This window comes from Lutra lutra, chromosome 9 (genome assembly GCF_902655055.1).
Source record: "Lutra lutra chromosome 9, mLutLut1.2, whole genome shotgun sequence".
NCBI lineage: Eukaryota > Metazoa > Chordata > Mammalia > Carnivora > Mustelidae > Lutra > Lutra lutra.
In genome coordinates, this window is record NC_062286.1 from 21,307,229 (window position 1) to 21,334,522 (window position 27,294).

The window sequence follows — 27,294 nt, forward strand, 5'->3', positions numbered from 1 at the left end:
GAGATTTCCATGTAAGTTCCAGCCAAATGAATTCTGCCTCCTTTCACATTTTTTGGAATACATTAGATCCTTTGTATTTTAAGATTTCCTTACATTTTAACTTAACAAATTCTGGCCTTGTAGAGCTATCTTTTAAAAATAGACTTCATTTTTTTAGAACGGTTTTTGATTTGCAGAAAAATCGAAAAGATAGTACAGAGAGTTCCTGCATACCCTCCACACAGCTTTCCCTACCAACGTTTCACATTCACGTGGCACTTTTGTTATAATTAATGAACCAATATTGATGCATTCTCATTCACTAAAACCCATAAATTTAGGGGCACCTGGGTGGTTCAGTTGGCTAGGCATCTGCCATCGACTTCTCTCATGATCCTGGAGTCCTAGTATCGGGCCCCACGGTGGCTTCCTGCTCAGCGGGGAGTCTGCTTCTCCCTCTCTTTCTGTCCCTCCCCCCCAGTGCACACACTCTCTCTCAAATAAATTAAATAAATAAATAAATAAAATCTTAAAAAAAAATAAAACCCATATTTTATTCAGATTTCCTTAGTTTTTATCTATTGTCCTTATTCTGTTTCAAAACCCCACCCAGGCCACCACAATACATTTAGCTGTCCCGTCTCCTTGGGCTCCTTTTGGCTGTGACACTTTCTCAGGCTTTCCTTGTTTTTGATGATCTCGATAGTTTTGTGGAGTATTGGTCAAGGCGTTTTGTAGAATGCTCCTCCATTAGAATTGGTCTGCTGTTTTTCTCAAATAAATGGTTAGTCTGGTATTAAGGGTTTTTAGGGGAAAGACCACAGAAATAAATTGTGTTGTTTTTTTACCACATCGTATTAAAGGCAGTACTGTCAGCATGATTTATCACTATTGGTGTTGACTTCAATCACCAGCATAAAGTTAGGCTGTGCCTTTTAAATTTACACCATTCCTTTTAAGACCTCCAAGCTCCTCTTTTTATAAAATGCATCTTTCCGGGGTGCCTGGGTGGCTCAGCCGGTTAAGCATCTGACTTTGGCTCAGGTCATGATCCCAGAGCCCTGGGATTGAGTCCCAAATCCGGCTTCCTGCTCAGCAGAGAGCCTGCTGCTCCCTCCGCCTCTCCCTGCCACTCCCCGTGATTGTGCACACTCTCTCTCTGTCACACATAAATAAGTAAATCTTTAAAAAAAATGCAACTTTCTTAAGCAACTAAATACATATGGCACACTATGTATTGTACTAAATTTTGTAGGCATTTGCTAAATGACTCTCCTAGCTGGGACTTCTTTTTTATTCAGTATCAGTTGCAAAGTCTTTAATTTGACTCTGGGAGATCCAGAAGACACTGGTGTCTTAGAATGGCACATAATTAGCAAGAAATATTCACCTTAAACACAAGCTATTGAGGTTTTATCTGAACTCTTGACTCCTGTGCCAAAATGTAGACATTTACACACACACACAATTGCATGCATGCACACACACACACACACACACACACACTATTTTTTTAAAGATTTTATTTATTTATTTGGCAGAGACCACAAGGAGGCAGAGAGGCAGGCAGAGAGAGAGAGGAGGAAGCAGGCTCCCTGCTGAGCAGAGAGCCCAATGTGGGGCTTTTTTTAAGAAGATAGGGGAGGGGCAAGGAGAGGAGAGAGAGAATTGAGCAGATTCCCCACTGAGTGGGGAGCCTGACACAGGGTTTGAACTCACGACCTTTGAGATCATGACCTGGGCCAAAACCAGGAGTCAGATGCTTAATGGACTGAGCCATCCAGGTGTCCCAACATATATTAATCTTTTAATGCTATACAGGAAGTTAAGTTGACACTTTTGTATTGATTTATTTAACTTTGGATTTTCTGAGGCTTGTTTTTTTTTTTTTGTAAGATTTTTATGTATTTATTTATTTGACAGAGAGAGAGAGAGAGAGAGAGATCACAAGTAGGCAGAGAGACAGGCAGAGAGAGGGGGAAGCAGGCTTCCCGCCAAGCAGAGAGCCTGACATGGGGCTCGATCCCAGGACCCTGAGATCATGACCCGAGCTGAAGGCAGAGGCTTAACCCACTGAGCCACACAGGCGTCCCTGGATTGTCTGAGTTTTAGCGAATGATTTGGTAAAAGACGTTTTTCCACTTGTAGCACATTTCAGTCTTAATATCTTTCATTACTATCAAAACTGGGTGTCTTACATCATATTTACAAAAATGCTTTAGCTATTTCATTTTAGAGAAAAAATTCAAATTCATGTTGAAATCAGTTATGCCATATTCAAAATCCTTGATTTCGCATTGTAGATTATCACCTCAAGTGGTGGGGAAGCAAAATTACATTTTAAAAAAATGAACTCATTGAATTTCCCAGCTGAAACATTATACAGTATGTTTTAAATGCCTTTTTTTTAAAGATTTTATTTATTTATTTGACAGAGATCACAAGTAGGCAGAGAGGCAGGCAGAGAGAGAGGAAGGGAAGCAGGCTCCCTGCTGAGCAGAGAGCCTGATGCGGGGGCCCGATCCCAGGACCCTGAGAGCCTGATGCGGGGCCCGATCCCAGGACCCTGAGAGCCTGATGCGGGGCCCGATCCCAGGACCCTGGGATCATGACCTGAGCCGAAGGCAGCGGCTTAACCCACTGAGCCACCCAGGCGCCCCTTTAAATGCCTTTTAAATCTGAGAGGCAGTTAATCCTGAATTCCCAAATTTGAAACCGCATTTTTTTAAAAGATTTTATTTATTTATTTAACAGAGAGAGGGAACACAAGCAGAGGGAGCAGGAGAGGGAGAAGTAGGCTTCCTGCTGAGCAGAGAGCCCAACGCAGGGCCCGATCCCAGGACCCTGGGATCATGACCTGAGCTGAAGGCAGACGCTTAACGACTGAGCCACCCAGGCGCCCCTTGAAATTGCATTTTAAAACAGCAGTAAGAGTTATAAATGATCCTCTTACCAACGAAGGGAGTGTAAATCACTGGGTCAGCTACCAACTTTCTAGAAAAGTCTTTGCCTTTTCTTCTTTGCCCTATGACCTATTCTTATGAGGAATTTTTCTTTTTGAGCTTAAGACTATGCTAAAAATTTGATTTAAAAACATCTTAATTTTCATAGTTTTTAGCTTTACTCAGTTACGGGCATGCTGTCCTATTGCCTTTCTGGCTTGAATCGTACAAATGCATTGAATATTTTCCTGGAAATGCAAATTCTTCACATTTTTACTATTAGAAGTAAATGATGGTTCTTGAGACCCTGAGATTTCTGAACACAATTTTTCTTTCTGACAACACGTTATGTGAATTATAACCCTCCAAGCCCCTTTGGGAGGAGACAGATTCGCCACCTGTAAATTAAAGATCGCCTCAAAATGGAAAACAATTGCTTACCTTGATGCATGTTTGTCAGCTACTCAGTGCCTCTCGCTTTACTAGAATTCTTGGTTTTAAACTGTCCTCTAAAGCTTTTCAGTCCCCTTACCTTTAGGGGAGTTGTTCCCTTTTGATCAGTTCCAAAAGACACCAAGTTTCAAGGTAGTGGGGCAGCCCCTTCCAGTGAACTGGACTTCCACTGTTAGTCTTTGATGCCTTTACTGCTGTGGGAGCAGAAGTTGCTGGGGAACAACGTCTTCCAGGAGGATGTCCAGCCCCCCGAGCCCTGAAGGAAAAGAGATGTCAGTGGCTGGACCCCTAGAGACTCAGCTATATAATAGCAGAATTCCAGATCCCTGCAGAAAGAGAGTTCTGGAAGCTCTATTAAGAGTGTTTTAGGACAAAGCACCATGCATGAGGTTGCTAAAGGCTATTCACTCACTTTTCCAATGGCTAAGCTTTTAGAGTTATATTTTTCCCACTGTGGGCTGTTGGACAGTCAGGGCCTGTCCCTTATCTAGGTTGTGAGGGCTTAAACTTATACCTTGGGAGCACTTTATAGTTTTTACTTGATGTCCATAATATGGTTTTATAATTTCTCCCGGGTAGCTGAGTGGAGATCTATGAAAGGATTTGGCCTTTCTTTTTGAAACTCCCCTTTTCATAGCCATCACACCTTCACCGGGCATCATGGTCACAGGAACTATCAAGACAAAATGAACTTTGGGGCATCTCTGCTGTTTAACAGATTGGGTAGGTTGGGGTGTATAATGGTTCAACATGATCTGAGCAGGGGCAGGTCTCCCTTCCAAGCTCGGCTGAAGTAACCCATTAAGTCAATCCAGCTCAGTGGTTTTCAACCAGGGGCAATTTCGTCCCCCAGGAGACATCTGGCCATGTCTGGACACCATTTTGGGTTTTTCAAAACTGGGCGGGTGAGAGATTCCAGTGAGTAGAGGTCAGGGATATTGCTAAATATCCTACAGTGCACAGAACAGCCCTCCACAATAAAGAATTGTCCAACCCAAAATGTCACTAGCACCAAACTTAAGAAACCCTGGTCTAGCCTAAGGGTGAAAAGAAGATATTCAATCATTTTTTTAAAATCATGTGAGAAAATTTTAAGGGGAGAAGTAACTTCGTTTATGATGTTTACCTTGTATGGCAAAGTTTTTTAACTAAAAACACCCCAGGAGTGGAGCTGAAGCACAGCGGCCCCAGGCAGCAGAGGGAGGTAAGAAAGATGCCTACAGAGTAAGCCATCAATGGGTCTTACCACGTGTATGCCCGGGCCTCATCCGGCAACCCTCTGCCACCACTATCCAGGGCCATGTTGTTTCAGATCCCACCATGACTGATGTTAAAATGTTGCAGGAAATAAAAGACAGAATTGAAAATTAGGTTTTGTCATTTACTGAGACTCTGCATGCGAGAAGGAAGGAGGTTAAGCCCTCACCAGGTGACGGCTTGGTGATGCTCCTATCCCAATTCCTTAACAATCAAAAGTATAGGCTTTCTCTGATCCATTGGGAATAAACTAAGAGCCTCTCCAGGAATTGCCTTATGGCCAGTAAAGGAAGGCGGCTTCTTAAAATCCAGGAAGGGGAAAGATCTCAGAGGAAAATGAGAATTTTGGGAATTGTTTAGAATTTGGAATTCTTTAGAATTGCAAAAAAAAAAATCTGATTCTGGGACGCCTGGGTGGCTCAGTTGGTTAAGCGGCTGCCTTCGGCTCAGGTCATGATCCCAGGGTCCTGGGATCGAGTCCCACGTCAGGCTCCTTGCTCCGCAGGGAGCCTGCTTCTCCCTCTACCACTCTGTCTGCCTGTGCTCACTCTCTCTCTCTCTCTCTCTGACAAATAAATAAAATTTAAAAAAAAAAAATCTGATTCTATGAATCTTCCAGAGAGTGCAGACTTATAAAAAGAGACCAGGAAAAAAAAAAAATCTGGAAAGGCAAGAAGATTAGACAATCAGTCTAACACCAGTTCCAGAAATAGGAGTACAGAAAAATCAAAGAAAGGGAGATTATCTAAGAAATAATAGAAGAAAATTTCCAGGTTTTCTGAAAGATATGAGTTTCCAGCTTGAAGAGACATCATTGTGACACTTCTAAACAATGAAAATAATGCCTGGAGAGCTAGCGAGAGAAGGAAACACTAGTTGCATACAGCAAATTGGAAACTGAATGTCACGTGACTTAACAAGGAAACTATTAGGAGATGGAAGATCATGGCACGTGCTTTCCACATTCTGAGGGAAAAATATTTCCATCCTGGACTTCTATACCCAAATAATCTGTCAACCAAGTGTCAATGAAAAGTCACTTTCAGACATGCAAGATTGAAAAGATTGACTTTACTTGTAATCTGTCTTGGGAATGTCCCTGATGGTGTGCATCAACATATTAAACTAGTAACAAAAAATAGAAAAATATGGGATGGAGGAAATAGCAGATTCTGCATAGGAAAGAGGGTAAGGAATGGTGGTAGAGGGAAACCTCCGGACAACGGATGTACTGCAGCCTAGAGAACAACAGGTCTGGACAGAGCCATCTCAAGAAAATCCCGAAGAAACAAGAAAAAACCATTTGCCCCCACATTTGCTCTTTTGTAACTGAGTCCTGTAAATACTTAGCTGGAAGCCATTGTCAGAAATGGCAGAACAACCAGAAAGCCTTGCTCTCTTTTTTTTTTTTTTAAGATTTTATTTATTTATTTGACAGAGAGATCACAAGCAGGCAGAGAGGCAGGCAGAGAGAGAGGAGGAAGCAGGCTCTCCGCTGAGCAGAGAGCCGGATGCGGGGCTCAATCCCAGGACTCGGAGATCATGACCTGAGCCGAAGGCAGCGGCTTAACCCACTGAGCCACCCAGGCGCCCCTTGTTCTCACTCTTGATAAAAGAGAGCTGAAGAAGAGAGATATGCAAGAATTCATGGTGGATCCTCACAGTTTGGAGATTCCCCACATCTAAGTTACAGTCTGCGGAGATTTCTACCACATTCCTGATTGACCATCAGGCCCAGTGATAGAGCAGTGCCTTTACCAGGCACACATCACACACCCCAGAAGTTCTATTTGTTCAGTAGTACCTCCTTAGGTAAAACCAAGTTCTGGGGCACCTGGGTGGCTCAGTGGGTTAAGCGTCTGCCTTCAGCTCAGGTCATGATTCTAGGGTTCTGGGATTGAGTCCCATGTTAGTATTCCCTGTTCAGTGGGAGCCTGCTTCTCTCTCTCCCACTACCCCTACTTGTATTCCCTCTCTCTCTCTCTGTCAAATGAATAAGTAAAATCTTTAAAAAAAAAAAAAAAAGAACAGAAAAGAAATGAGTTCTGTCTCTCTGCAACTTGTACTCCTCCTCCTAGCTTTTCTCTCTGGGGACACAGAAGAACAAATAGCCATCTCATTCATATTTGCACATTTTTGTGGGTTTCTCCCCTGTCTCCCCCCACACATCTTTCCTCTAACTATTCTCAAACATCAACCTGTGCCAGAATCATCTGGAGGCTTAATTTAAACGCAACTTGCCAGGCTTCCCCCCAGAGTTTCTTACTCAATAGGTTTGGTGTGGGGCCTGAGAATGTGCATTTCTTACAAGTTTTCAGGTGTGCTGGGGCGCCTGGATGGCACCCAGCTGGCTCAGTCTTTAAGCGTCTGCCTTCGGCTCAGGTCATGATCCCAGAGTCTTCGGATTGAGCCCCGCATCGGGCTCCCTGCTCAGCAAGGAGTCAGCTTCTCCCTCTCCCACTCCCCCTGCTCCTCTTCCCTCTCTCTGTCAAATAAAGAAATAAAATCTTTAAAAATATAAATAAATAAATAAAATAAAATCACAAACTCTTAAAAAAAAGTTTTCAGGTGTGCTGAGAACCACGGCTAAGCAAACAGCTCCCTTTCCTCGACTGTCCTCCCATGGCTAAGCAAACAGCTCCCTTTCCTTGGCTGTCCTCGCATGGCAGTTTCTCCATGCTGCTTACCCTCCTCTTAAGACGTCGCAACAAGCCTCTAGAATGAGGTTATGATTCTTCTCATAAACCAGTGACTTGCAGCCTGGGGAGGAGCAAGGAACAGCTGGAAAGGCAGAGGGTGGTGGGAAAGTGAATCTCCAAGCAATGACCTCCTTCAGAGGGCAAGTGCCTTCAGTTCCTAGGCAGCCAGAGCAGCAGCTGTAAACTGAAAATGCCAGGAAGGTATATCTTCACCTGCCCCTCTGCATGGCTAGACTGGCCTCCTTCTACCCTGTCTCTGCCTTGTTTGGCCTTTACCAGCTCCCTAAAATCCTGGGTCCAAGGCAATACCACTGACCACGGTAGTAGTACCCCAAATGGCCTCCAGGTGGCGCGTTAAGCTCATCGGTGGCTGCTTTTTCCTCTTAAAGGCGCCAAGCTGACCAAACCTAGGGGAACAGGTAAGGCCTGGGAGAGGCAGACCAGTGCAGGTTACCATGGCCTCAATCCCAGTCCCCAGAGCAGCTGGGGATCAGGTCAGTCTTGAGTGTGAGAGGCCATAGCGGCCCCTCTGCCAGGAGGACCCCTGGGGCCAATCTCAGGGTTTAGGTTAAGGTTGCCAGATTTAGCAAATAAAATTACAGGATGCTCAATTAAATTTGAATTTCAGATAACAAATAGTTTTTGGGTTTTCCTTCATGTGGATGTGTCTCAAGGAGTGTGTGTGGCATACTTATACTAGAAAAAGTATTTGTTGTTTAACTGAAATTCAAATTTAACTAGGCATCTTGCATTTATTCATCTGACAACTCTAGTTTAGGTTTATCTACCATTTTCCACCTTCCACATCATGCATTTTTATGGAATACGTGCCAGGCATGTGTTAGATACCAAAAGGAAGCAAGTGTGGCTCTTGCATTTACAGATCAGTTTGGGGAAAAGATATATAATTATAGTACAAATAATTATAGTACAGAAAGTTTAAGAAGCAATGGGGTAATGAGAGAAGTATGGGTTTGGGTGTTGGCTTTAGGTTCAAACCACGCTTCTGATGTTCACTAGCTGTGTGATCTGATGCAAGTTCATTAACCTCTCTGGGTCTCAGCTGTTATTATGAAAATGAGAATGATACCGACCTTAGGAGGCGATCAGGGAGGTTCTAGGAAGTTAATCCAATGAATCCCAGCCTTGATTACCCACCAGATCATGGTGGGCATTTTCCACAAAAAGCAGGATAACATCTTGCAATCGAAGCCACTGGTCTAGAGTTCCTGTTCATTCTGGCTACAACGCATCACTAATGTTTGCAGGAGGTCTGTCTTAAGACCTTTGCAAATTCTACATTTGCATATTGGCTTCTATATGACTTAATAGGCTATAACTGAGGGGGTGATTAGGTGACCTCCTGACCCTTGTGGAAGTTTGGTTATTACCCATAGTTACCATTTATTTGGGTATTTACTGTGTGTGCCGCACTGCTAGCCATTTTTCGTACAATATCTCATTGAACCATCGCAACAATAGATGAGAAAAACCAGGCCCAGCGTCAGGCCGCCAGGTAGGATCAGCCCCAGTGCTTATGCAATGCCCCCAGGGTTGAGGGCTTAGTCACTCTCTAGATAAGGACTCAACTGCTTCCTGGCATGTGATTAGAATTCGTCCCTTAGCAAACTTACATATTGCTTTACACAGTTGTAATTCTCAAAAGCATGTCAAGGGTTTCCTATATGTGGGAATCGGTCCCATTTGAGAGCCTGTTCCACTTCTAGCCAGTTTCAAACGAATCACGAATATTGGTTTCCTGACATTTACCAGCATCACAACTCCCTGCCCCCACCTCACCACCAGGCAGAGAAGCCCGGCATGTTCCGCCCCAACATCTAGCCCCCCACCAGCCCCAGTTAACCCATTTACTTAGATTCCCGCCACCACTTGGCTTCCCAGTCACCCTGGAAGAAGGGTAGAAGGGTCAGATTGCTTTTAGCTTGCTGGGATGTTTTTAGTTTTGTGTTAGTTGCTAAGAACACAAAGGTAAATAAAACGTGGTCTTTGAGTGTGAGGACCGTCAGTGGGGCAAGGAGTGAAGATACAAGGTGAGAGGCGGGGACGTGATGAAGAATGTGCCTGGTACCAAGGAGAACAGGTCAGCTCTCTGGGAGAGGTCCCAGTGTCCCAGAGGGGATGATGCTGAAGCTGGTCTGGGAGAATAAGACTTTGCCTAATAAAGAGAAAGGAGGGGATTCCAAGCAGGGTGAACCTCATCACACAGGCTTGGCCACCCAGAACAACTCCTTGCTCGGTTTACTGCAAGCCTTTGCTCTTTGCGGCTGACATAGAAGCAAGAGATGATGAGGCTGGGAGGCATAAAAGGAGAGGCAGGTGAAGTAGAAGAGGCTGGTAAAGACTAGATTCTAATACAGCTTGTCCACCCTGTAGAGGAGAATGAACTTTATCCTTTTATCCTAGCCAGTGTTTCTTAAATTGGCCACTGGTGGAGGTGTCTTGAGTTCAAATACTTGGGGGCACCTGGGTGGCTCAGTCAGTTAAGCATCTGCCTTCCGCCCAGGTCATGATCCCAGGGCTGTACGATGGAACTCGTGCATCTTAGGTCATGATGCTAGGGTCCTGGGATGGAGCGCAACAGCGCGCCTCCCTGCTCGGTGGGGAGTCTGCTTTCTGCTTCTCCCTCTCCCTCTGCTCTCACGCCCATGTCTTGCACACTCCTGCACACGAGCTCTCTAGCAAACAAGTAAATAAAATCTTTTAAAAATAAAATAAGATCATGTGATTCTTGTATTCTCATTCATCATACGTCTATTTGTCTTCACATTTTTATTTATTTATTTTTTTTTTTACTGAATCTCCAAATAAAAATTAAACTCTGGGAAGATGTAAGCCATTCTATAGTTGCTCCCCTCCATTTCCTTACATGAATTCCTCATGGCCAGAAGTTGCTTCAACCAGTTTGAGAAGGGGCAGCCATGGGGATTTAGGCAGAAAAAGTATGTGGTAAGATTGCTCTTCTAGAAAGAGCCTTCAGCGGTGGTGTTGAGGATGGATCAGAGGTAGGAGAAGTTGGAAGGAGAGACACGAGGGGGGAGACTCTGCAATCGCTCAGGCAAGAGATGGTAAAGGTGATGCAGATAAAGAAGGGTCATAGCTGAAAGACATTCAGAAGTGGAATTGATAGTATTGGAAAACTATTCCGGTATAAGGAGTTGGGGAGAAGATGTGGGATAAAATCATCCTTGGGTTTTTCTTAGTGAGGCCATTAACAATAATAGGAAATATAGGAAGGGTGGGTTTGGTGGGGGAAGGGTAAATAAGTTTAATTTAAGCCCACTGAATTTGAGGTGCCTATGGAACCTAGGGATGGAAATATCTAAAAGGCAATTAGATTTAAAGGTCTGAGAGCTGGGAGAGCTGCCTGGGTTGGAGATACAGCCCCAGAAGTCACAAAAATAAATTAGGCCACTCCAGGAATATGTATAAAGGAAGGAGAGAGAAAAATGAGATGGGATTCCAGGGAATCACTGCCCAGTGTCTAAGGGCAGATTTAGGGAGCAAGGGAGAATGGAAAAAGGAACATCAAAACGTCAGGAGGAGGGGCGCCTGGGTGGCTCAGTGGGTTAAAGCCTCTGCCTTCTGCTCAGGTCATGATTCCAGGATCCTGGGATCGAGCCCCACATGGGGCTCTCTACTCGGCAGGGAGCCTGCTTCCTCCTCTCTCTCTCTCTCTCTCTTTCTGCTTCTCTGCCTACTTGTGATCTCTGTTTGTCAAAATAAATCAATAAAATCTTAAAAAAAAAAAAAAGTCAGGAGGACCCATGGTTCCCTGGTGAATGGCCATTTCCAGGGGTGGGGCAGGAAAGGTACAAGATGAGCCTAGAACATCTTGTGTCAAAGCAAGGAAATGTTCAAAGAATGATGAAAACAAATCCAAAGGGCACAAGAGCCAACTTGGAATTTCTTCCACTGGCCAAATCTGTGACAAATTGCACATCCAAACAAATCATCATAGGACACGATTATAACGCACTGGGAGAAAAAGATCCATGTCGATGCTAATGTAAGTAAATGGGAGTGGGTCTGAGCCCTAAACCAGGAACTGGCAACATTTGCCTGGCTGAATTTCAGAATTGCAGTGAACTGTAACTGATGTTTGCCTTCTGCTTTTCTCCTTTTTGAGATGATAATGCCCATAGAAATAATCCCAGGCCTGGGCCACGAGTATATGCTAGGGGTACATAAGGCACATGTGTGTTTCCTTACTTTGCGAGGTCTTCAGATCAAGACGACTGATACTCAAGGAGCTATGCCCAAGGAACTGGACCTGAGGAGCGATACCCACACAGGGACCTGATTTAGGCGATGGGATCCTGGACGGCAAGCTGGTGCTGTCATGGAATAAGACTTGGGGTCTTGGGGGAGGGGATGACTATATTCTGCATTGAATGGGATGTGCATTGTTGTCCTCAGAGTGTAGGGTGTGGCAGACTGTATTTTCCAAAGATGACTTCAACAGTCTCTCCCACCCACGTGCTCTTACTATAGGACTTGGACATTCCTCCCATTGAAAGGTGGGGTCTGTGTTCCCTCTCCTTGATCTTAAGTAGCCTTTTGTGATTTTTTCCAAACAAAAGGTTATGTCAAAAGCGATATCTGCGGCCAGGTTATAAAAAGTGATACACCGGCGCTTCTGGGAAGCTCAGTCGTTAAGCGGCTGCCTTTGGCTCAGGTCATGATCCCAGGGTTCTGGGATTGAGCCCTGCATCAGGCTCCTTGCTCCACCGGAAGTCTGCTTCTCTCCCACTCCCTCTGCTTGTGTTCCCTCTCTCACTGTGTCTTTCTCTATCAAATAAAATCTTTTAAAAATAGCAATGCATCATTTCACTTATTCACTATTATTATACTCATCCTTGAAAACTTCAACTGCCATGTAAGTAGTCTGACGGCCCTGAAGCCACCATGTGGTGAGAAAGCTAGCTCTGAGACAGCAGGACGAGAGCAGAGCCGGTTGTCTAGCTGGCCCCCTGCTGTTTAAGCTGCTGCCACCGTCTGACTGGACTTGCAGAGAAACCCTCAGCTAGAATCACCCAGCTGAGCTCTCTTTGAATCCCCATCCCACAGAAATGGAGAGGACGAAATGGTTATTGTTTTAAACCACTAAGTTGGAGTGATTTGCTTTGTAGCAATAGATAACCGACACATGGTAAAATGTTAAGGTGGAGAATCCGGGTGAAGGGTATACTGGGACTCTTTGTAAAGTGGTCCTCTATCCCATATGTAGCGAAGGACGTAATCTCTTCTCAGGATTACTCAGGGCAGTCTACACCACCCAGGTCTATACCTATAACCATGGACCTGAGCTGGACCTTCAGAATGGGGAAGCAAAATAAACTGAATCTGAATTTTCCCCTTGTCTTTATAGCATCCAGACGCCCTGTGGAAACAGTTAGGAACAGCTTTCGTTCTCCAACTCTGTGGCTAGGAAAAAGTATAGCCTGGATTTTCACTCTCCTAACCCTTTGATTTGTCCTGGGAATTATCCGCTATAAGGAAGTCTCTCCTTTCTGAGAGCTGCCTTGGATAGGAGGAGAGGGTCTTGACTCAGCACTCTCTTTTCTTACTCCATTTGTGATGAGCTGCCTTCTCCTTCTCCCCCCAAAAAATGGGTTCAGTCGGAGTCCTTTGACACCGATAGTCCCGGGATGGAATATCTGGGAGCTAAACAGGGAGACAAGGAAAAGAATGAATTCTTACTTCTGAGTCATTCAAAGAGAATGCAGCATCTCCAGTATGCCGACAAGCCCAGCAGAATCCAGTGATGTTCACCTAGAGGGCTTAGTCCAAGCTGGGTCAGCAGATGATAGAATGGTAAGGTGTGATGAGCTTACACTGATTACAGAGGGTGACAGGAGCCATGGAGGAGGTCAGTATCCAGTGAGGAAATTTACTCTATGGGTGCATTTGGAATAGGGTAGAAGAGAGACTAGCTATAGGCGAGGATTCGGGAAATACAGAATTCCAGAGTCTCAGATAATAGATGGCTAGAATTTTGGCATTTAGATGGAGAGCTAAGGGAGTGAGAGAGTTATAATAGTAGCAGTCGTATTAAAAATTAAATATGTGTAAAGATCATAGGGAAAATCCTGACTGGGACTCGGAGGCAGCTCAGTCAGAGAAAGTGAGAAAGAATGACAATTTTTTTTCTATTTACCTTTTACCCCTCAAAGAATTTTTTTCTATTTACCTTTTTACACCTCAAAAGGTAAAAAGGTAGAGCACTGAAGGACAAGGACAGTAGGTGTGGACAGGGAGAAGAGGGATCTAGAAGAACTGGGAAGATCCATAAAAAGAGATTTGGTATAGGGAATTTGGGAATACCAGTGAACAACATATCAAGGAGGGAACTAGTTAAGAGAAGGTAGAATCTCAACCAGCTAATGGGCAAGATGAAGAAACAAGAAATGCATTGGATGAGAGACAATAAGCTTGATAAGAACTCAAGTGATATGTGTATAGACGATTTTGTTAGCTCAATTTAAGGGTAAAGGTATAGATATGGTAGGAGATGAAAAGGTATGTTTAACACAGGAAAAAATGGAATTTGGAGATTAGAGTAATGGGCTGTGATTAAAAACCATAAACCGCGAAGAGATACTCAGCCTTAGCTCTTGTGTTGCTGAAAGAGAAGAAATGTGCTCCAGTTTTTCCTTTGCAGCAGCCGTGAGGCAGACAGGAATCCGTTTTTTGGCTACTACGGAGTCAGGTGTAAATGGTTGTTCCTTCTGTGATTAGTTCGGCAGGGTGGAGGAATTGTTACCCTGTTGCTAAGGAAAAAGGAAGGGGCTGTTCCCAGTTGCCATGGTGACGAGGTAAGAGCGTTCCCTCGGTACCACCATAAATTTATGAGGCGGTTTCTTCTCCTTGTTGCTATGGCAATGTAAAGGGACTGTTCTCGTTGCCCCCCTCCTCTGTCCCCCCGCCGCCGTCGCTAACACAAGGTGGAGGTTGGAGCTGTCCTTCCCTCGCCGCCCAGTTGCCTTGGAGACGGCGGGTGCCCTGGCCCCGCCCCGCTCGGACTGACAGCGGTGGCCGCATCGCGCCTGCGCAGTGCTCTCTTCCCCCGCAGTCCCTGTGCGTTGAAGCCGGAGACCGCGGCGGCCTCTGCTAGGACCCTTCGCCCCGGAGCCGCCGGCCGGAGCCGCAGCCTCAGCCGCAGCGCCCCCGCCGCCTGTCCCCCCCCGCCCCGCCGCCTCCGCCGGAGCAGCCTCGCGCACTGTGAGTCCGGGCCGAGGCGACCGACGCTGTGGGGGCTGAGTCAGCGGGAGGCCCGGGCCCGGGCGGGGGGAGGGGAACCGGGCTGCCCCCCTCGCCTCCCCACCCGCGCCCCCGCCCCCCCAACCGCACCTCACCGCCGCCGCCTCTCTCCCTCCATCCCTCTCTCCCGGGGTCCCCGCGGCGGCCGTCAGGCCTTCGAGCCACTCCCCCTCCCTGCCCTCCCTCCGGACCCACCTTGGGGGCTCCTTCCCACTGGAGATGCCGCCACCCGGGACTGATTTCCCCCCCCACACACCCACCCCCCCGGCATCGCCCCGAACTGCCTCCGGTCCGGCCTTGTCGCTTCTCCTTACTCCTCTTGGGCCTGACACCTCCGGCCTCTCTGGTTTTCCCCAGTGATATGCCAGAAAAAGAGTGACAAGGGAGAGGGCGAGGGGAGACTTGAGGGGGGGGGGGGGATATTCTGCCTGCCCAAACCTTAGGGCCTCAGGTTTCTTACCCACAAACTCCTGCCCTGGCTGGTGTGGGGAAGCAGGTCTGGACAGTTCTGACTGTTAAGAGCTTGTGGGGCTTTCGGAATAGATTTTGCCGAGAAGGACTCAGCCCCATGATGATTAGCTACTGTTTAGTGAACACCCGCTAGTGCTTGGTGGCCTTCTAGTGGGCTGGGCCATTGCCTTGGCGGGCGCTACGGAGAAGGGACTAGAGGTAGTGGCGGGAGGGGAGGGGGAAGGCTGCGCTGGGAAGCTGAAGTTCCTGCGCTTCCGGTGTGTTGTTGTGAATAAGCACCTTGCAGTACTCTTTAGTATGCATTTTTCATTTTTAATTTTTTTAGTTTTTGCTGTACAGCCCTGGTATAATATGAGGTCTGCTATCATCGGTAGCAAGGGCTTACTGTTTGTATGTTGAGGGGTTGTGGCAGGAATTAATCTCGAATATCTGTAAATACCATGTGTAACCAATTGGGTGACAGTGAGTTTTAACATAAGGTGCAGAGTGGAGAAGAAGGAGAATTTCTCTACATCTAGGTCTGGGGCCTGTACCCCCACCCCCTGCCTCCTGCCTCTGTGGGTCTGTGGGGGCTGTCACCCGATAGGACTCCAGCATATGTGGACAATTCGCTGGGTTATGTTTGCTACCAATCCACCTGCCCACCCTGCATTCCCGATCTTGGAGGATCCCAAACTGCTTTCTTTTTCCAGCAGAAATAGAGCTGAAGTCAGAGTTGGTGCCTACAGCCAGAGGCCCTCTTAATAAACGTGCCTCAACTCGAGGGCTCCTAACTACTATGCTTGTACCTAACTGCCAGCTTCCTTTGATTCTTTTTTTTTTTTTTCTGTCTTTCAGATTCCAGTGTACTGTTAGCAAATATGTGTAAATATCAGGCAGTTAAAGCCTACAAGAGGCTTTGTATTTTTTTTACTCCAGGCTGCCAAAAGAGTAGATAGTTTACTTCTAAAAAGCATGGTGAAGGACCCACTAATTTTGCAGTTTTGGGGGTTGCAAACAGTGAGAAATAATGATTTTGCTCCTTGACTTTGCTCAATCATGGCCTATTGGCAGCCTCCTCAGAGCCACTCCCCACCCCCATGCCCATCAGATTAGTTTACAGTAGCAAAGACGGCTGTCGCCCTAGTTTTAAACATAGAGATGAAGTTCAGGAAACCTACAGCCCCTATGCAGGAAGGCAGTTTCTTCTGTTTCGAATGCCAGTCTGGGGTTTGGCGGGATGCACCTGCCTGTGGGGCGATGGGAGCTGTGGGGCCTGACAGTTACATTCCTTCTGTGTGGTCCTCTGTGTTGCATAGCTCACCGAAATACCCGGGCAGGGCAGGAGCAGACAGCTGTGCTGGAGAGCTGCTCCTCCTGGGTCGAGTGTATTTTGGGAATCAGCAATATTACTGGGGTGGAGGGTTGTGAATTAAGAAGCAAGAAAATGTGTCAAGGCTAGATAGATGAGGAGGGTGTGAGTAAAATGTTCCCTTTCCAGTTTGTTCTGGGATGAACATTTTCAGAGCATCACAGTGGTTTTTATATGGGTTAATTTGCCTTTGAAACCCGTACCAGTGTTTTATGAGATAATGATGGAATGCTTTCTAAATGGCTACTATTGGGAAACAGACCTGTGTCTCCCATGTTGCCTACCCAGTTGTTACCAAATGTAATTGTTAAGATCAGGGAGAGGGAAACAATTTGAATGAAGTTAGACCTAAATCTATGTAATTTTTGTTGTGGTTTTATAGCATTATGTTCCTTTGATTCTCAAACACACCAGCAATTTACCAAAAGTTTTTAGTAAAATAATTTGCTGCAACCAGATCAAAATATATATGTGGATTCTAAGTCACATCCTAATTTCAGGAACAGTAAAATAGCCAGGAAGTGGCAAGACTTGAAAGTGAGATTTGTGTGTTTTAAAACTGAGAAAGAGTGATATTTATAATATCTCTGGGTATGTGATGATGCTATTAGTGACCTACCATCCTGAGAATGCTTGCATTGTGAAGACGGATTTTCTCCAAGTCCTTCCTCCAAGCTAGCCCACTTTATGGGGTTATGTGTGTGAGATGATTGACTGCCATTAGGCACAGTATACTTGGCTACTGAACAGAGGGAAGTTCCCAGGTCAGAATCCAACCCAAGGCCTTATTATGGTACCTTCCAGAAGCTGAGCCAACTAGCTGGCAGCAAATGTTTTATGAGCTATACATGAATTTGGCTGAGTAACATCTTTCAGAAGCTGAACAGAAACTATTGTTTTTCTCAAGCAGAATGCATCTGCCCTGATTTGTTTACAGATACATTTGTAAAGATCCTAAAGTAAGTCCAGGCCCTGTACAATGTTAGATGTAGAGGGGACTTCAGATACATAGCTCAGTGTTCTCATTGCCAGATTTTAGCATGAGACACCAAGAGTTAAGTGACTTGCCTAAAGTCACCCAGCTAGTGTAGAAAGTGTATGAATAAAACTTTGTAAACTGTGTGCACCATACAAATGAATGTTGGTGGTTATTAGTGGCTGAGTCAGAATTAGAACCCAGATTTCTAGAGCTAGTTTGCAATACTACATTGTCTCATCCCTCATGTTTAATATTCCAGAGGGTTTTAATAAAAATAATTTAGCAGTCTGTAATTAGTCCTATAGACAAGGGCTTGTTTTATTATCCGAGATGGTGCAGAGCTAGGTAAAATCTAGTATCACACTGTCTAATTAAATATTTATTCTTGCCACCTTAAAAATAATAATTTTGCCTCACACATGCTGACACTAGGAAGGTTTTCCTTTCAAAACTTTGCATCATCTAATATAAAGCAAACGCGAAGGTAGGGGTTTGCCATCCTCTCAACTTGTCATCCGTGAGGCCGTTGCATCCCAGGAGGCAGGGTGCAGGGGGCTGAGAGGGGCCAAGAGGAGCAGTAAACTGGATTATCTTCCAGCTCCCAGACTGGAACCTTCTGTAGTTCCAGGAAGCCCCAGTGAGATTTCTAACCCTTCTCCTGGAGAAAGTGAGGCAGTCTGGCCTCTGGAAGCAGACAGACCTGAGTTCAAATGTTGGTCCTATCCCGTCCTTGCCATGTGGCCTTGGGGGGGGCTGTGGAATGTCTGCGGGCCATTTGCTCCTCTGCAGGCCTGGGATGATAACCATGTTTTGTAGGGTGGTCATGAGGGTTTAAATGAAAGAAAATATGTAACTTGTCTGCTTACTAAGACATAACAATCACTATTTCCTATTGCTAGGGTGTAAGATTTTTAAAAATATACATTTTGGGGGCACCTGGGTGGCTCAGTGGGTTGAAGCCTCTGCTTTCAGCTCAGGTCATGATCCCAGTGTCCTGGGATCCAGCCCCGCATCAGGCTCTCTGCTTGGCAGGGATCCTGCTTCCTCCCTACCTCTCTGCCTACTTGTGATTTGTCAAATAAATAAATAAAATCTTTTAAAAAAATACACATTTTTATCATGTCTTAAGTCTATCTTGGACCCTCATTTCAATAGTCTCCATCTCCCAGCAGCGCTCTCATCATGTTTGACACGCACTGAGAGATTTGTCCCATGAGGACCTGGCACTTGCAGTGTTATTCCAACTGCCAAAATAGGAGTATATGAAATGCCCCTTTGTATCCACATATTCAGCTGACCTGGTTATCTGAAAGACTAGCAGGGCAGGAGCACTTGCCTAGGAGAGCACGGACTTTGTGCGTTTGTGTGTGTCTTGAGGGCAGTGAGTCCTCCAGTTGGGGAGGCCAGTCTGGGGAGCGAACCTAATTAGAAATGAAAAAGCTGCTGAGCTTTCCCTTGTGATGAAAGCTCCCATGGCCTTCCTTCACTTTCTCTTCCATTAGAGGTATAGCTCTCCTCCGTGACTTTGCTCGGATCAGCTTCTGCATCTGTCCAGAAGATCCAGAGGGCCAGGCAAAGGAACTTCCCATCTTAGCAGGGAAACCTCCTTTCTAGTAAAGAGAGGTAAAGGGAGGTCATTTTGGATGGCAACATTTCCAGAGGGGTCAAGGCAGAGACTACCCAGTATTTCCGGAGCCAGGGCAACCCATTCAGGTAGAACGTAAATGAACTTAAATTTGTATAAATTTCATTTGGGGAGAAAATACCCAGGTATAGGCATCTAAAGACTGGAAAGATAAACACAGTAGGTTTTACCTCTTAGAAGTAGAATTTGGGTATATAGGAGGGAAAGGGAGATTCAAAGGAGAACTTTTACCTCATGTGCTTCTGTGTGTGAATTGTTATAAGCAACATGTGTGTTTTTGTCATTTCATGTAGACCAATAGAGTTAGCAGTGGCTGTTTTTCAGTGAGTACATTTTGATACAAAAAAGTCTTTGCCTTTACTTGGAGCCTTCAGTACACGGGGCAGATAGGGTTAGACCGCTTCCCTCCAGCAGGCCAAGCCGGTTTGCACCAAGCCAGTCGTAAGTGAGGGCTAAGTAAGGGAAACTCCAAAGTGGCTGCTTCCCTGGCGGCCCAGGATGCTTCATTGACCTGCTACCTCCCCACCCCTTCCTCCTGTTTTCCTTCCCTTCTCAAGAACAGTCCCTCCTCTTGCCCAGTTGAAGACATCATTACTATTCCAAAATGCTAATCTAGTTTTCAACTGTCCAGGAAATGCCACCTGACCAGATGACCTTTATGAAAAACCCACACCCCTTACTTTACATCAAGTAGGGCTTGAAGTTTAGGGGCTGGATGGCTCAGTTGGGTAAGCCTCTGCCTTCTACTCGAGTCATGATCCCAGGGTCCTGGGATCGAGCCCCGTGTCAGGCTCCCTGTTCAGCGAGGACCCTGCTTCTCCCTCTCCCTCTGCCTGCTGCTCCCCCTACTTGTGTGCTCTCTCTCTCTCTCTTTCTCTCTCTCTCTCTCTGTCAAATAAATAAATAAATAAATATTAAAAAAAAAAAAAGGCTTGAAGGTTAAAGAACCTCCAGCCTAAGTGCTAGACACACTCTGTGGCATTAGCTGTGTTTTTGATCAGACCTGGCCAGTAGAGCACATCTTTCACTCAGCTCATTTACTAACTGCTCCTCCTAGGAAGTAGATAATCTGTGACAAAATAATTACGTATTATTGAACTTTAATCTTCCCATAAGTTGGTCAGTTGTGTTTCCTAGCCAGATGTCCTATTTATTATAGAAAAAAGACACACCTATCATTTGGACACGTGCTTTGGCTTGCTAACCAGGAGTGAGGATGGGTTATGCCGAGTAATCCACATTCCATCTCCTAATCTTCCCTTTGGCCAAGAGTACAAATTTGTGACACTTGGCAAAGGTTGTTGAGGCATTCAGTTGCCAAGGATGGTTTTTCCTCTGTGTTGAGTTGACCAGCCAACTAGCTTAAGCCCTGTATCTTTTCCACGAGCAGCGTGTCCTACCAACTTTGCTGAACAGGGATGACGTAACATTAATGTTTTGAGCTCTGGATGCTTCATTTACCTGAAGTAAATAGGCCTTGACCTATTAAAATGTTTTGATTCCAAGTAAAATTATTTTTTTCCCGAAACTATTTCCTGTATATGGGAGATACATATCACAGTGTGATATGTTTAAAATAACCGAGCAAGAAGCATTGCTTCAAATCTAACCAGTAATTTTGACAACGTATATCAAAAGCCTTAAAAAGACATATATCCTCTCTCTCTCTCTGCCTGCCTCTCTGCCTACTTGTGATCTCTCTCTCTCTGTCAAATAAATAAATAAAATCTTAAAAAAAAAAAGGATGTATATCCTTAAATCAGAAATTACAGTTCTAAGAATATTTAGAAAATCAAGTGTGTTTATGAAAATACTGTACAAGGGGCGCCTGGGTGACTCAGTGGATTAAAGGCTCTGCCTTCGGCTCAGGTCATGATCCCAGGGTCCTGGGATCAAGCCCCACAAAGGGCTCTCTGCTCAGTGGGCAGCCTGCTTCTCCCTCTCTCTCTGTCTGCCTCTCTACCTACTTGTGATCTCTGTCTGTCAAATAAATTAATTAATTAAATCTTTAAAAAAAAAAGAAAATACTGTACAAGGATTTTTATTAATGTAGCATTATTAATAATATCTAACAGTTAAAACAACTAAAGGGTCAACAATTAGGGATTGGTCAGGTTTGCCCAGATAAAGGCATGTGTCCAAACCTACTTCCTAGGAGGAGCAGTGCCCTTATGTTTTGTGCGTGTATACCTCCCTGAACTCTTTTTGAAGGACTGTGCTCAAGCCTGCTGCAGACTCCTTCTTCCCTTTGCCTTTGTCCATATTCTGTTTAGCGATCAGCTCAAAGGTCCTTCTTCCTCCAAGGATAGAGAAGGTTGGGTGCCCGCCGATAGCCACCTGATGGGTAGAAGCTCTCTGCAGGGACAGACTGGGCAGTTCCCTCTTCGCTACACCAGGTCCCTGGAGTTTGTGGCTGTGAAAGGAGAGGTGGCCCAGTAGCCATCCCCTCACCTCATCTTTCCCGTCCACACATGCACTGTACGCTGCCTCTGTGACCTAGGCCAGAGGACTGAGTCCTGTCTTCTACTAGCAGGGGTATCTGCTCACCTCGGAGCACTAGGGATCCAGGTTTTAGCATTGAGGGACATATGGCCCCTCACACAGCTCGGCCTGTCACACAGTGCTGCCATAAATGTTCGTTGAACAGAATCTGCTTCCTCTTCCAGATGGTTCTGACTACCCGAACATTTGTCCTGGATGGGGTGGAGGCCTTCCTAGCCTCCTGGGATTATTAGTGAACAAGTCTTTGGGGATGGCTAGCTGGAGACACTCCCCGTTTGGCGAGAGTGGTTGCCAGAGAGGCATTGAGGGTGTGGTTGTCCTGGTCACCTTGTCATTTAAATGGGGTTTCCTGATTGGTAGGAAATGAAATCTTAGCTTCTCTGAGTCAGCAAGATCATAGTTGGACTAACGTGTGTTGTGCCATGTGAAAGGGCAGGCCTTGGACCACTCTTCCCATGTGAGGAATGTCTCCCTGAAGCCTTCTCTCCCCTGGTGTCATAGTCACTGCGTAGCCAGACTTTTCTGAAGCACCAGACTCTTGGCTGGCAGCCGCCACCCCCAACTCCTTCCCTGTGGATTATTGCCACTTCTCAGGGACTCTGATTTAGTCTCTGATTCGTTCTGCTTTTAGATGGGTAGAGTTCACCGTTGAAAGTTTCCAGTTTGGGCATCCTATTAACACCTTTAAGTGACAGGACCACTGCTAAGTACAGAGATGTGTTATGCCGGCCCCAAAATAGCAAGGTGCAGTGTTCTGAGGCTTGATAAGACTCGTATTCCCCAGAAAGTACAGTTTCCAGGCTTATAGGTCAGTCATATATATTTACATATTTTCTCCTCAGGGCTTTATTCTAAATATACCCTCAACAGGTGCTCCTTGGGTCCTTTCTGTTTTGTATTCTTAATCACCATGGGATTTAAAAGAAATGAGATTTAACCCCTGTCTCCATGAGGAGATTAGAGTCTGGTTTGGAAGATAAGATGCGTGTGTGGAATGACCAGGGTATTGACAACATCAGATGTCAGCAACACATCTCAGTGCTTTGTTGTGTAAGATGTGGTCTTGGCACTTAGGGAACTTGGCTAACATTCTGCTGAGAGTTGGACAAAAATGGTATGGCACAACAGTCCAAGGGTTTGGGAACTCCAGCAGCGATGGGAAGGGGTGCTGTTGGCAGCCCAGAAGGAGGGGTGACCCTGAGCCTGTGAGAACTGGGAGGGCTTCAGAGAGGGAGATGTCCTGGGGCTGGCCCAGCAGGATGGTGTGGGATCCTGTCCACCAGACGACAGAGGAGGGAGAGAGTTTAGGTAAAAGATATGAAGAGAACAGTGCATTGTGTGTCGCTAGTACTAGAGAGTCTAACTTCAACAAGGAGTGTGAGAGGAAAATAATCGGTGTGAACTGAGGTAATTGGAAAAGACTTCACAAAGGAAGCAGAGCCTGAGCTTGTCCTGGGAATAAGTAGGCCTTCAGGAGACAGGACAGCAGGGGGCACTTTCCAAGAGGCACAGAGTCTGCCTAGGAATGACTGGGAGTGAGTGTGATGAGGACCATAAGCAGGCCACCCTTACCAAACTGAGGTTGTGACAGTTTGGGACAACACTGGTGATGTTAGCCAGAAGTTAGGAAGTTGGGGAGGCAGTTTGGAGAGAAGTTTCATTTCAGACATGGAGAACTAAAGGTGACAGCCGGAAGCCTCCAAGTGGAATGATCACATAGAACCAAAAGCTGAGGGTGAGGCTGGGATGGAGCTACAGACGTGAGAATGAGCGACACAGGAGGGATGGCTTTCCTGAAAGGCTCTCTGTCCAGAGGGCTGGCGTATAGAGCATGGAGACTAGCGCTCCAAGTAATAGGGCTTCAAGAATCATTCACAACTAGGAAAAAAGCAAAGAGGTGTGGGCAAGTTAGGATGGTTCAGCAGCAAGGGAAGAGAAAAGAGAAAGATGTCAAGAAGAGAGCTTCAGTGCTGCTGGCTTAACTAGACTCAAGGATCTATCCAGAAGAAAATCATGATGATTGCTGAGGGTGTGAGTCCAGCAAAACACCGAAGATGGAAGCCAGGTTGGGTAGTGTGAAGGGGGGAATTGGGTAGAGAGAAAACAGAGGCAATGGATGGTCACCAGAGAGCTGCAAAAGGAAAAGGCAGAAAAAGTAGTTACCAGTAGCAGCAAGATCAATTATTTTATTATTCCAATTCTTTTTTTTTTAAGATTTTATTTTAGGGGCGCCTGGGTGGCTCAGTGGGTTAAGCCGCTGCCTTCGGCTCAGGTCATGATCTCAGGGTTCTGGGATGGAGTCCCACATCGGGCTCTCTGCTCAGCAAGAAGCCTGCTTCCCTCTCTCTCTCTCTCGCTGCCTTCCTCTCCGTCTACTTGTGATCTCTCTCTGTCAAATAAATAAATAAAATCTTAAAAAAAAAAAAAAGATTTTATTTTATTTATTTGACAGACAGAGATCACAAGTAGGCAGAGAGAGAGAGAGGAAGAAGCAGGCTCCCTGCTGAGCAGAGAGCTCGATGCGGGGCTCGATCCCAGGACTAAGTAAATGTATATAAAAATTTAATAAGTATATTTTTTGCTTATATAATTTTTATGTATTAAAATGTGCTTCATCTGCAGATTTCTCTGTGTCCACATAATCCGTGTCCTTGTCACTTCAAATATCCCATTCCAGCACACTTATCTGGTGAGCACTGAGGAATTATATGGAAATGTTGAATCACTCACTATATTGTACACTGAAAACTAATATAACACTGTTATGTTTACTACACTGGAATTAAAGTTAAAAAATAAATAATAAAAATAAAATAAAAAATAAAAAACAAATGTCCCACTCCTTCTGTGGTGTTCCATTATACGGATACCAAAATATGCTGAACCATCAATCTATTATTGGGCAATTGGGGTATTTCCAACATTTTGCAAATTATAAGTGTAAATATCTCTGCTCTGAACATCACTGTACAAGCCACTGTTTTCCTTTTGTGGGCTATTTCTTCAGAGTATATCCCCTAAAGTGGCATACAGAGGCAAAGGGTACAAACAATGTTGGATTTTGTTTCGTTTTGTTTTTGTTTTTGATTTTCCCATTTGGCCCATTCCCTCCTTCCTCTCCCTCTGGCAACTTCCAGTTGTTCTCTGCATTTGTGAATCTTTTCCTGCAGGGTTTTTTTAATTGAGATATAACTGACTCATAACATTGTAGTGGTTTCTGGTGTACAACATAGCGATTCGATATTCGTAGGTATTGTGAAATGATCGCCACAGTAAGTCTAGCTAACATCCATCACCACACACATTGTTTTTTGTTGTGATGAGAACTTTTTAAGATTTGCTCTCTTAGCAACTTCCAAATATACCACACAGTAAATAACTACCGTGACCATGCTCTACATTATATCCCCAGGACTGCCTTTCTTTGTACTTTTTGACCTTCACTCATTTCTCCCACCTCCGCCTCAATGCCCCATCTCTGGCACCCATCAGTCTGTCTCTGTACCCATGGATTTGTTGTTCGTAGATTCCACGTATAAATTTTTGTCTTTCTCTGTCTGACTTATTTCACTTGGCACCATGCCCTCGAGGTCCATCCATGTTTTGCAAACGGCAGGGTTTCCTTCTTTTTTTATGAAGGAGTGATAGTCCATTCTGTATATTACCACATTTTCTTTATGCATTCATCTGTCAGTGGATATTTAGGTTGCTTCCATGCTATTCTTGTTTTTATAGTAGACTCGTTGTGCATTGTTCTCCACGGTGATCCAGCCGACTTACAGTTAGAGTAAGAGTTTAGGATCGACTTGAATGCTTTTGGATAGTAAGGAGATCTGAACGTGTGTAAAGGCAGAAGAGAGAAAGAGTTATTTGAGGAAAATAATTTGGATGCAAGAGAGAAAGGGAGCAAATGGGAAAGATCGTGGGTCACCAAGGAAGGGGTAACTTTGCAGAGGAGGAAAGGGCTCCCTTCTACTGAGACTGGTAGGAGGAGAGGGTATGGCCCTTTCTACCCATGACTTGCAGGGCGAAACCCAGGGGAAATGACTGGCGTTCCTGCCAAGAAAAGACCTTTTCCTCAGTGAAATGGAGCCAAGGCCACTTGCTGAGGTAGGGGGTGAGGTCTTGGACGTCTGAATTAACTGCTGTAAGAAATGAGCCTGGGCGTATGAGAAATGAATAAAAGTCTTGTTCAGAGCCGAGGGCTGACTTGGACCTAGGGACTCCTAGCAGGCTAATTCTCTGAAGTCCTCTAGCCTGGGGAAGCAGCCAAGGGTGGGGGCATGTTCCGGCCAAGGTTTCTGGGAGGCAGATTTTTTTTTTTAAAGATTTTATTTATTTATTTGACAAGGAGAGAGAGAGAGATCACAAGTAGACAAAGAAGCAGGCAGAGAGAGAGGGGGAGGCAGGCTCCCTGCCAAGCAGAGAGCCCGATGTGGGGCTCGATCCCAGGACCTGAGATCATGACCTGAGCCAAAGGCAAAGGCTTAACCCACTGAGCCACCCAGGCGCCCCTGAGGAGGCAGATTTAAGATGGCATTGAAGCAGCTGGTCCTAAGGTCAGAGGTGGAGGGAGGCGCTACAAATCTAAGAGAGGTGCTGGTTGTCAGCAGAAGGAGGGCGCAGAGGAATTACAAGCTCGAGTGAGAACAGAAAGCAGGTTTGGAATATGAGGGATGAGTATTAAGGAGGGTATTGACAGAAGATTTTAATGTTAAAATTTGGAAGAGACTGCTTTTCCTTTTAATTATTTAGCTTTATGTAATGTTTGTGGTGTTTTTCCATGGGCATGTATTACCAGTACCATTTTTATTGTTTTTTTTTTTTTTAAGATTTTTATTTATTTATTTGACAGAGAGAAATCACAAGTAGGCAGAGAGGCAGGCAGAGAGAGAAGGAAGCAGGCTCCCTGCTGAGCAGAAAGCCCGATGCGGGGCTCGAACCCAGGACCTGGGATCATGACCTGAGCCAAAGGCAGCGGCTTAACCCACTGAGCCACCCAGGCGCCCCACCAGTACCATTTTTAGAAAAATATTTATTTATTTGAGAGAGAGCGAGAGAGTGAGCAGGGGTTGGGGCAGAGGGAGAGAGAGAATCTTAAGCAGACTCCACACTGAGTGGAGAGCCCAATGCAGGGCTCGATCCCAGGACCCTAAGATCACAACCTGAGCTGAAACCAAGAGGCAGACATTTAGCTGACTGATCCGCCCCGGCACCCCATCAGTAACATATTTTTTTTAATGAATTTAAAATCTCAGGAGTCGGGATGCCTGGGTGGCTCAGTTGGTTGGACGACTGCCTTCGGCTCAGGTCATGATCCCGGAGTCTTGGGATCGAGTCCCGCATCGGGCTCCCAGCTCCATGGGGAGTCTGCTTCTCCCTCTGACCTTCTCCTCGCTCATGCTCTCTCTCACTGTCTCTCTCTCAAATAAATAAATAAAATCTTTAAAAATAAAATAAAATAAAATAAAATCTCAGGAGTAGAGCTGTGCCTCCAGAGTATGGCTGGACGGCTCTGAGATTGCTGAAGGAGAAATGAAGATGCGGGAGGAATCATTCCAGCATCTGGCTTGATGGCTTGATAAGTGTTCAAACTGCGAGGTGTCTCTGCTTGTCAGCCAAGAGCTCCTGTGGCCACAGCTCGTCTCTGCTGAGCGGCACCCACACATCAGCCTGGAAACACCCACACACCAGTAGTGCTTCATACCTGAGGACGTCAACCTTCCCCAGGCTTG

General features: G+C 45.5%; 1 protein-coding gene across 2 annotated transcripts in view; it reads left to right on the forward strand.

The window, feature by feature from the left end:
• Positions 1-14,404: 14,404 nt before the first annotated feature.
• The window catches only part of MAPRE3 (microtubule associated protein RP/EB family member 3), a 53,198-nt gene continuing 40,308 nt past the window's right edge, over positions 14,405-27,294 (forward strand). Inside the window, exon 1 of one of the 2 annotated variants that reach the window (XM_047745788.1) lies at positions 14,405-14,572. The gene's annotated coding sequence lies outside the window, so the exon portion shown is untranslated. The remainder of the gene's footprint in view (positions 14,573-27,294) is intronic. The other variant, XM_047745786.1, reaches the window with a different exon arrangement.